At 37.3% G+C, this 11150-nt stretch overlaps 1 pseudogene; it reads left to right on the plus strand.

Moving 5' to 3' along the window:
- Window positions 1-8284: 8284 nt before the first annotated feature.
- Window positions 8285-9591, plus strand: LOC100735799 (olfactory receptor 2T11-like; annotated as a pseudogene).
- Window positions 9592-11150: the final 1559 nt, after the last annotated feature.

Below are 11150 nucleotides of genomic sequence, written 5' to 3' on the forward strand. Positions count from 1 at the left end.
ATAAAGGGAAAAAATAGCAGGATATAATATAGTAACCCACTTTAAATTTCTATTATCTCGATTTGAAGCCCTGTATTACTCTCACCATCTTGTTTTTGACTGATGTTCCCCTATTCTGTTTTGATGGACAGTATCAGGTTCAAAAGTTTAGGCATCAGCTGAGAAGATAATGAGATTCATTATAACGCCCATTCTCGTTGACTTTTATCTACTTTTGAAGACCTACAATGTCTCCAATGTTTTGGTTTTGTCGGTTTTGTTCTTTACTATTTTGTTCAATTGTATTATAACTAATGATATAGGCAATTCTATTAGAGATAGCGGGAGGCATTATGGTAACCAGTGTTGATCACCTTGTATTATGTTTTTATATTATCTATTATGTCCACCCTTTTGACTTGACCGATTCTGTCCTGTTATGTCCCATTTGGTTTTACTCTCTTCCAAAAAAGCAATAAGAACCGTGGGAGCAATGAAACCCAAAATGTGTAATAGTCATTGTACAAAAGAGAGGAAAAGAAAGTGCTCTATACTATATAACTGCATGTATATTTAAGTGTATAAGATAGAAAATGATATCACAGAGTTTTATTGGATCATTGAACAGAACTGTTTGCAGTATCATTGTTGGAATGTCCACCTACAAGCTTTAATTTTGTGACTTGAACAATTATTTTTAAGATGGCAATATGTAATCCATTAACTAGTGATTTCCTACTGTTCATTTTTTTCTTCTGTAAATCTGTATAACTTGTACCCTTTCACTTTTTTTTTCTTTTCTCCTTAAATAAAAAAAAAAACATGGTTGAATCTTTGCTCCTGAACATCCCTTGGTGACACAGATCCAAGATGCCAGCACTTTTCAACTCCTTCACCTGTTTTCCAAACACACAGTAGTAATGGGGATCAATAAGGGAATCAGCCTGTCATAATCAGAACTGCTTTTTAATAGTCTAATTCTAGCAGCTGTCTGAAGAACGAATGATGAAATAAACTATCAGGCAGTACTAAGGTGCCAATCTAGAGACTAGTAAAAGAAACAAAAATGAAGACTGGGAAGGTGTAATCCATGAGCACCTGTGAATATCCTAACCCTTCGCTCCTTGAGTTATTCCCCTTACTCATCTTCAGTCATTTAATTAGTGAAGTTCCCACCTTTTTCTCCAATTGGAATCCCTTAGACCTCCTGGGAACCTGAGAGATGGTGAATGAACACAGGTGGTCAAACTCTGCTGCACACATAGCACACACTGCTTCTATCAGGCATCACCATAAACTACGTAAACTATGCCTAGGGGCATAACCACAGGTCTAACAGCTGAGTTCTGTCAGGGGAGACAGCCACAGTTACTACTGTGTGGCACAATTGCTTCTGTTTTTCTCTAGTGCTCTACTCTGGAAAATTACATCCCATCCAAGACCCTGTGCAGTGTGATCTCTGTCACAGGATCTCCCACTACTGAATACATTGGGTCTTGCTTCTCTTCCTGTGCCCCTGCTCCCTGCAGCTGCCATTGGCAATGTCAGTGAGAAACACAACTTCCTCTTCCACTGTTGCACTGCTGGGTTTTTGGGTGTACAGTGAGGCGACAAGGACAATACTACGTTTATACATATTAGTCCAATTTATTTCACTTTATAGTATGGTCTCACGTTGCATCCATTTACCTAGAAATGTCTCATTTATCCTTCTTTATGGCAAAGTAATACTGTATTGTATAATTATACCACATTGTTTAATCCATTCCTCGGTTGATAGGCGTTCGATTGTTTCCAAAATTTAGCTGTTACAAATCATGCCTCTATAAACATGGAGATATATATATATATATATATATATATATATATATATATATCTGTGATATGGTGTTTTTAATTCTTCCAAAGGATACCAAGAAGAGGAATAGCCAGGTCAAATGGGATCTCTAATCCTGCTTTCCTAAGAAATCTCCACATTAATTTCTACAGTGGTTGCACCAGTCTACACTCCTACCAACAGTGGAGTGTTTTTCCTTGAAGCCCCTCCAGCATCTGTTATTGATTTATAGATGGTAGCCCTTCTTTCTGGAGTTGGATGGAATCTCAGCAATATTTTAATTTGTATCACTTGAATAACCAATGATGCTGAACATTTTTTCACGAATTTATTTGCTATTTGTACTTCTTCATCTTAGAAGTATATTTTCCTCTGAGATACTCAAATTTTTGGATTGGGTTTTTACATTTTGGGGTCTGATTTTTTTCAAGTCTTTGTATGTTCTAGATGTACATCCTTTGTCTGAAGGACAACTGGCTGAAAAATTTTCCCACTCTGTACGTTGTCTTTTAAGTATGTTGGTGATTTCTTTTGCTGTGCAAAGTATTTTTAATAAGATGAGATCCAAGTTATTGATTCTTTGCATTATTTTCTGTGCAACTGGGGGTTTGTTCATGAAATCTTTGTCTATGCTTCCACCTTTATTGTAGAATTCAGCAGTGAATCCACAAGGTCTGGGATTTTTTGGTTGCCAAGTTGTTTTTTTTTTATTGCTAAGTTTTTAATTATATTTCCAATTTCATTGACTGACATCAAGTTGTTTAGAATTTTTATAACTTCTTGACTCAGGTTTGGCAATTCACATGTATCCATCTATTTCTTCTGAATTTTTCATCTTATTATAATTAGGTTCTTGAAGTAAGTATTGATGATCTTCTGGATTTCCACAGGATCCAATGTGACTTCACGCTTTTTGCCCCTAATTGCTTGAATCTTTCCTTTCCTGTTTTTGATAAGATTGGCCAAGGATTTATCAAGTTTGTTTAATCTTTCAAAGATTAAACTCTTCAATTAATTGATTCTTTTGTTTTCTTAGTCTCAATTGCATTAATTTCTGCTCTTATCTTTATAATGTCCTCTTTCACATGAGATTTTAATTTTATTTATTCTTTTTTCTAGAAGTTTGAGGTTCAACATTAAGTTGTTCGTTTGAACTCCTTCTATTTTCCTGATGTGAGAATTCACCTACATATTTCATTAGTAGGACTGTTTTCAATGTGTCCCATAAGTTCCAGTATGCTATATCAGCATTTTCATATAATTGTAGATTCTGTTTAATTTTACCTTTAATTTACTCTGTTACTCACTGGTTGTTCAGGAGAATGCTGTTAAATTTCCTTGTGTTTGTGCAGTTTCTGTGTTTTCTGTTGACATTGATTTCCAACTTCATTGCAGTATGTCAGATAATATGATTTGGATAATTTCAGTTCCTCTGCATTTACATAACCATATTCTATGGTCCAACATGTGGTCTATTTTGTAAAATGTCCCATGTACAGTATTCTGAGGTGTTAGAATGGAGCACTCTGTAGATATCTTCTAAGTCCGTTTGTTCACAGGTTTGGTTTAATTCTGATGTCTTTGTTGATTTGTCAAGTTGACCTATCTAATTGTGACAGTGGGGTGTTGGGGGTCCCCCACTACATCTATGTTAGTGCTTATTTGATTTTTCATGTCTGTTTATATTTATTTTATGTAGTGGGTGCACCAGTATTAGGTGCATGTGATTATCTCTTCTTATTAGAGTCCTTCCTTAATAATTATTTAGTGACCTTTGTCTCTTTTGATCAGTCTTCACTTGAAGTTCACATTGTCTGCAAATAGAGTAGTTACCCATGATTCTTTCTGGGACTTATTACATACAGCATTGTTTTCCACCTTTTGACTTTCAATCTACACATTTCTTTTTGTGTTTCTTGAATGCCAAATATTGTATCTTGCTTCTTGATCCATTTTCCATCTGGTTTCTTTTGCTTGAGGAATTTAAACTATTGACATTTATGGTTACAACATTATGTATATTGTCTTATCTTTCTCATATCATTTTTCTGTTGCTGTTTCCAGTCTTTCCCTTCTGTTTAACTGCTTTCCCTGCCTGGTAGCTTCTTTCTATTGGTGTCTTGTGTTTTTGGTCTTCATTTTCTCTTTTTAATATGTTCTTCACAGCATTCTGGTCTATGGTCATGAATTTCTCCTGCTGTTCTTTTTCATGGAAGTGTCTTATTCCTCCACTGACTTTGAAAGATAGTTTTGTGGGGTACATCAATCTGTGTTGGTTGTTGTTTTCTTTTATGACTTGAAATACCTCTCTTCAAGTTCTCCTTGAGTTGAGTGTGTTGAGAGGTTTTCTGTGATTCTGATGGACTTTCCTTTATAGGCTTTTGTTTTGTTTGTATTTGTTTTGTTTAACTACTTTTAGTATTCTGTGCTTGTGCTGAATCTCTAGAATCTTCATTATTATATTCCTTGGTACAAATTTAGTTTGTTCGCAGCTGTTTAGAGTTCTGTGTGCTTCATTTATTTGTCTGTTGATTTTTTTATCCATGTTTAGGAAGTTATCTGCCATTATTTCTGTGAAGAGCTCTTAATGGCCTTTTGCTATCTCCAGCTGTCTCGTTGACTCCAGTCAGTCTTCTGTTGCTCCTCTTTACCTCATCTTACATGGGTTTCATTGATTTCATGTTCTCCTGCTATTTTTAAGATATCTTTCTTTTCATTGTTGCTAGCCACAATCCTGTCTTCTAGATATATCATTCAATCCTCATTAAATCTTTTGTTAAGTATACTATGATTGGAGATTTTGTTCTTTTTGAATTCTGCTTAAATCTATTTCATTAATTCTATTTTTTCCTGTGTTGAGTATCCATGGTTTCCATCATTTTCCCAAGCTCTTCTATTTTTTATCTGTTTATGCTCTAATATCTTTCATTTTTGTTAATGTTTTTTTTTATACTTAAGAGATTATCCTTCCCATAGCATTGTCCATTTGTTTTCTCACTTCTGTTGCTATCACTTCTGAAAGTTCCTGTGGTTGGCTTCTGATTTCCTCTATCTCACTGTGCTCTGGGCTTGTCCTTGGTGAGCTAAGGGTCTGGAGCTGCATTTTGCTTGTGTCTTGCCATTTGCTATTTTCTGTTTTGATTTGCTTTGATTTTCTGTATTGATGCTTGCTGATTTCTTATGGAATGCAGCTTTATCACTAGTATCAAGGACTCCCTAGGATATGTGTTTTTCTGGGATGTCTTCTAAATGTAGGTCATACTAGCTCTTTATGTCTATCCCAAGAACATGCTTTCACAGATTATTAAGGATAAGAAATTGCTATCACTTATGATAGGTGAATTGAGACCATTTGCATTTATGGATATAACTGATATGTACTGGCTCAACTTTGCTCTGTTATGTTCCAGTTTGCTTTCTGCTTTTCCCTGTTTAATTGCTTATGCTGCTTGGTGGTTTCTTTCTGTTGTTGTTCTAGAGACTGTGGTCATTTTTATCTCTAAGTATGTCTTTCAATACTCTTTCTAGGGTTGGTTTGGTGGACATAAATTTCTTCAGTTGTTCTTTGTTGTGGAAGTATCTTGTTTCTCCATTAAATTTGAAAGAAATTTTTTTCTGGGTACATTAATCCAGGTTGAAAGTTGTTTTGTTTCAGGTCTTGAAACACCTCACTCCAAGTTCGTCTTGACTTGCAAATTTGTGCTGAAAAGTCTGCCATGATTCTAATGGGTTTTCCTTGATAGGTGAGTTGTATCTTTTCTCTAATAGCTTTTAGTATTCTGTTTTTATGTTGTATATTTGGGATCCTAATTATTGTATGTCAGGGTGTAGATTTATGTTGGTTGTGACTGTTTGGCATTCTATATGCCTCACTTATCTGTATATCAGATTTTTTCCCCGTGTTTGGGTAATTTTCTGCCAATACTTCTGTGAATAGTTTATCTATGGCACTTGTGTTGACTCCCGCATCTTCACTGATGCCTATTAGTCTTATATTGTTTCTCTGGGCATCATCTTGAAGTTTCTGGATTATCATTTCATGCTGCTTTGTTATTTTAAAAAATTCTAGCCTTTCATGATCGCTAATTGTGATTCTGTGCCCAAAGTCCAAAATTCTATCTTCAGCTTCCTTTAAGCAGATTTGCCGGCTTTCAATAGAATTTTTTGCTTCTTGGAGTTTTGCTTCTTTGAGTTTGTTTCATGGATTCTGCTTGTTTTCTATATTGTTCATTCAAGGTTCAATCAGGTTCCCATGTTCCTGTACTTTTTTATCTATTTCTTTTCTAGCTGCACTTAGCAACTCCTTTACTAAGGTTGTTATTTCTGTTTTTTCATGGGACATTACTTCTAATTTGATTTCCTCTATAGCCTTGTGGATTTGCCTATTTCACTTGCTATCTTTTCAGAGATTTCCTCCTGTTGCATGGTTTTGAAGTCCTGTAATGCTCTCATTCTTTTATTTTGATTGGTTTTTGTCTGTTTTCTATGATTTGATTTCATTATGTGTGAAGATATGGACAGCTATCTTGAAGAAAGCAAGAAACATTATGGTAGCCACTGATGATTTCCCATTGTCCTGTTTTGGAGTCCCATAATGCTTTCATTCTTTTGTTTTAATTGGTCTTATACTATTTTGTTTTGTTTGATTTTAGTGTGTGTAGGTACGGACAACTATTTTGAAGAAAACAAGAGATATTATGGTAGCCAGTGTTGATTTCTTGTTGTCTTGTTTTGAAGTCCTATGTTGCTTGCATTGTTCTGTTCTGCTTTGTTCTGTTATGTTTTGTTTTGCTTTATTCTCTTTAAAATAAAAAAATTTTTAAATAAAAAAATTGCTATCCATTTGGCACAGCACCCATTTCTTTGGTACTGGACTATGATGCTGGTTATGACCCAATACAAGCACAGAGTAGTCATACAAGAGATAAAAGCATTATCACAGATATGACATCCTGGATAAAGTAGTGTACTTAGCAAAAACAATAGCATCAGATACAGCATTGCTACTGACATACTGTAGTAACTATGTGGCAACTATGTCTTTTAGACCTAGGAGCATATTCTACAGTTAAATAACAAATTCCAATGTATACCAGTAATTTGGGTGCAATGATTTTCCCCTTAGCCAAGTGATTTCACTCTGTTGTGGTGGAAGGTACTTAAGGAGGACAGGAGACAAGATAGATAGATGAATGGCATCAACTATAGCAGAAGCAAAACTGGAGGGTAAAGGATGCCCACCCCCATTGGCAGACAGGGGAGAGAAAGAATGAAAGAGAAAGTGAAGGGGCACTGAGGCAAACCAGAAAGAGAGGAGACAATGTTCACAAATGTGAAAATACCATGAAATCAAGCGATGTAACTGAGGAAAGAGAAAGTAGATGAGCAGAAGAAAACAAAAAGAAAGGTAAATATCTAATTAGTTAAAAAGATAAAAACTAAAAAGGGCAGTTTTCACTTTCACTATTCAATTGTTTATTTTTTTCATGCTTATATTTTGTAACCTGAACAACTAGTTTGAACACAATATGTTAACCAGTATTAATCTCCTATTATTTTGTTTTGAAATCCTGTATCATTTTTTATTCTTTTTTTCTGTTTTTAAAAATTAAAAACAACTACCACACAAACAGTAGTAAAATTATTTTGGTGTCCACAGTTCTATGGTAGTATCTACACTGCACCTCAGAAATGTGTTGAGTATTCCAGCTAAGTTTGCAGGGGGATTTCTGCTGGGTATCAGGCTTGTCTTGGCTTCTGCATGTGGGTTCTGGGACTGGTCTTCTGCTGCTGCAGTTCTCCCAGAACCCATTTTCTATCAGATGGAACCCTGCATCATGTGTTTCAAGTGTCTGTACCACAGCACAATACTGTGTCGCCTGACTGCTTCAGACTCTTCCACACTGCTGGTCCTGCCAATCCAGCATGTGTATCTGTGCCAGGGCCTGCTCTCTCGCTTTTCCCATGTTAGCTGGATGTGTACCTGGGGGCCTGCTCTCTCCCTCCAGAATCTCATTTTTGTATTCAGTTCTATTGATTAGGTTTTACTGACACCGTTAGTGACTTTTTCACTATCATTATAATTCCTGAACTTCTGTGAAGTCTTGAATGACTTTAGCATGGTAAAGAAAACCAGTACATTCCAATCTTAAATAAATGATGATTTTTCTTTAGTCTAAGTACCTCACACACTTATATCAAAACAAATTTGAAAGTTTGAAAACCAGTACATTCTAATCTTAAATAAATGATGATTTTTCTTTAGTCTAAGTACCTCACACTTATATCAAAACAAATTTGAAAGTATATCTGAAAGGCAAGATTACTCAGTATCTGTATTTTTATTTTCTAACTCAGGAAGCCCTAGAGAGTGGGGCTAAAGGCCCAGTTTTATAACCAGAGAGAGTGAAATTGCAGCTTGATCTCACTTTTCTTCCTGTACCCCTGCTCTCGCAGCTGCCATTGGCAATGTCAGTGAGAAACACAATTTCCTCCTCTGACTTCACACTCCTGGGTTTCTGGTGAACAGTGAGGCTACAGGATTCATATTTACAGTTATCTTCACTATCTTTGTGGTAGCTTTAACAGCACACTTGGTCATGATATTCCTGATTCAGGCAGACCCTCAACTCCACACCCCCATGTACTTCCTGCTCAGCCAGCTCTCCATCATGGACACCCTTTTCATTTGCACCACTGTCCCAAAGCTCCTGGTGGACATGGTTTCCACAGAGAGGACCATTTCCTTTGTGGCCTGCGGAATCCAGATCTTTCTCTACTTGACCATGATTGGCTCAGAGTTCTTCCTACTGGGGCTCATAGCTTATGACTGCTATGTGGTTGTCTGCAACCCTCTCAGGTACCTGGTTATGATGAACCACAAGGTGTGCCTTCTATTGGCTGCTGGTGCCTGGTTTGGTGGCTCTCTTGATGGCTTTCTGCTCAGCCCCATCACCATGAATGTCCTCTACTGTGGCTCCCACAGTATCAACCACTTCTGTGAGATCCCTGCGGTGCTCAAGCTGGCCTGTGCAGACACATCCTTGTATGAGACCCTGATGTACATCTGCTGCATGTTCATGCTGCTTATCCCCATCTCCATCATCTCCGCCTCCTACTCTCTCATCTTGTTAACAGTCCACCACATGCGCTCTGCAGAAGGCCACAAGAAGGCCTTCACCACGTGTTCATCCCATCTGACTGTTGTTAGCATTTTCTACGGGGCTGCCTTCTACACATACCTGCTGCCCCAGTCATTCCACATGCCTGAGCAGGACAAGGTGGTGTCCGCCTTCTATACCATCGTCACGCCCATGCTTAACCCACTCATCTACAGCCTCAGAAACAAGGACGTCACAGGGGCATCTAGGAGGATATTCATGTACTGCTCTTCGTCTCAGAAAGTAGGAATGGGCAGCAGCTAGAGATTCAGTGACAAGAAGACAGGTCTTCCCAAGAGCTTCCTCCAGGATCTCTGATCCACCAGAGACCACTTGGTCAGCTATCACAGTGGACTTTCTATTGGACAATGTTATGCTTTTTGCCTAGATGTTCCCTCAAAGCCTCATGTGGTCTTGTGGGGATGGTTTAATCTTGAGTTTATGATTGGCTTTTTGTCTAGTGCTGGGATTGAGGTGTGGGTGAAACACCCACCCTAGGGTAGGTAGCCTACATATAGAAATAGCCTTGCACCCCCTTCTCCTTTTGTTCTTGTAGCTTTTGCTCTCTTCCAGCACCATGAACAGTTACCCCCCTGCAACCCCACCCTGCCTTAGAGCCATCTAAGTATGAACTGAAAGCTCCATAGATAAATAAACCTTTCCCCGTTTAACTTTGCATGTTGTATATTTTATCTCACCAATAAGAGAAGAGTAACTAAAACAGACATTAGGAGGATTCATTTCATTTGGATTCTTGCTCCTGAAGGTGAAAACATGTTTCACTAGTTACATAAAAATTATGGGTAAGTTATCTAAAACAATTTACTACTAAGTTAAAGTATTTACCAGCTCTTAGTTCTAGTTTCTAGAGGAAAAACACAAATACCAGAGTTCACAGTAATCTTTTCCTTGTAAACCATGGAAATTTACTCAGTTGAACAAAACCAAAAGCTATACCATTACCAAACTTCACATGCCAAATATTCTGGGGTCATTTTTGCATGAGCAAAATAAAAGAAAAAAGGGAAAACCACATGACTTAATCATGTTGTTCATTAGGGATTACTGGCAATTAACTGTATACTCCTATCATTTTGGAATCTTCTGGGCTGAGTACAGCAGCTGCCAAATACTCAACCACAATACACAGTGCATGAATTAAATGGAACCAACAATGAATGAGTATCAACTCCACACAGACATTCAAGGGAAACAGAGTCCAACGTTTAGCATCAAAGAACACAGGCCCACTCTTCTATGGACACCTAAAAACACACTATGCCTATGAGGCCCAAAAGTTCAGACTCCCCAGTTCTGTGGGACTCAACAAGAGCATCTGGTAGCCTTCAGGTTATAAAAGTTCTCTAAAGACTCAGTTTGTTGTTTCAGATAGAATTCTAGAATTATTTGAGATCACTTAATTACAGGAAAAGGTTTCCGAATCAGTTGGGAGCTAATGGAATTGAACAAGAATAACAGGAAATGACAGGAAATAAGGTTTGATGAAGAAATATGCTTAGAGTTACAAATGAAGAAAGTATGCATGGAGAGGACACAGAATCCGCTGGCACAAGTCCAGTGCATAGCTGGATTAAAATGAGAAGTAAGATGATCTTTGTACTTGGCAGTGGGGAAATCATGTGAGATACTGAGAAATTTCAGTGGAGATGGTCAGCTTCTAAATAGAAGTTAGAAGATGACAGGGTGAGTAGAATATAAAGATTTAGATGGTTTAAATTTTTAAAGATAATGGAGAAACAGCATAGGAAACCCTCTCAGAATTACCAACATCTCGAAGTCATTTATACTTTGCCAATGCCTATAATTGCAGCATACAACAACGGATGTGTAATAGCTCTTTGTTTCACTGAATTGGTCTTGAAGGCAATTAAAAATTGTACACCCAACATTCATGCTTTACTGGGGCTTCTTGGATAACACAGAATGATCTGGCATCATAAAATGAGAACCTGCCATGTGCAAAAACTGAGTATTGTTGTGTAGATGTTGAAGAGCTGTTCCTAAAATACTCCCTTCATAGTTGGGGCCTTCAGATGTCTTTGGAATGGTTGGGTTTCCATTTAATGTGATTTTTAAAAGAGGCCCCTGCTGTAGCCATATTTCTTGGGCTCAGCAAACCTCCTGTATATTTTTGTAATTTTCATTAAAATACT

Source organism: Cavia porcellus, unplaced genomic scaffold (assembly GCF_034190915.1).
Source record: "Cavia porcellus strain 051 isolate PalLab524CR breed Dunkin Hartley unplaced genomic scaffold, mCavPor4.1 scaffold_2, whole genome shotgun sequence".
NCBI classification, from domain to species: Eukaryota; Metazoa; Chordata; class Mammalia; order Rodentia; family Caviidae; genus Cavia; species Cavia porcellus.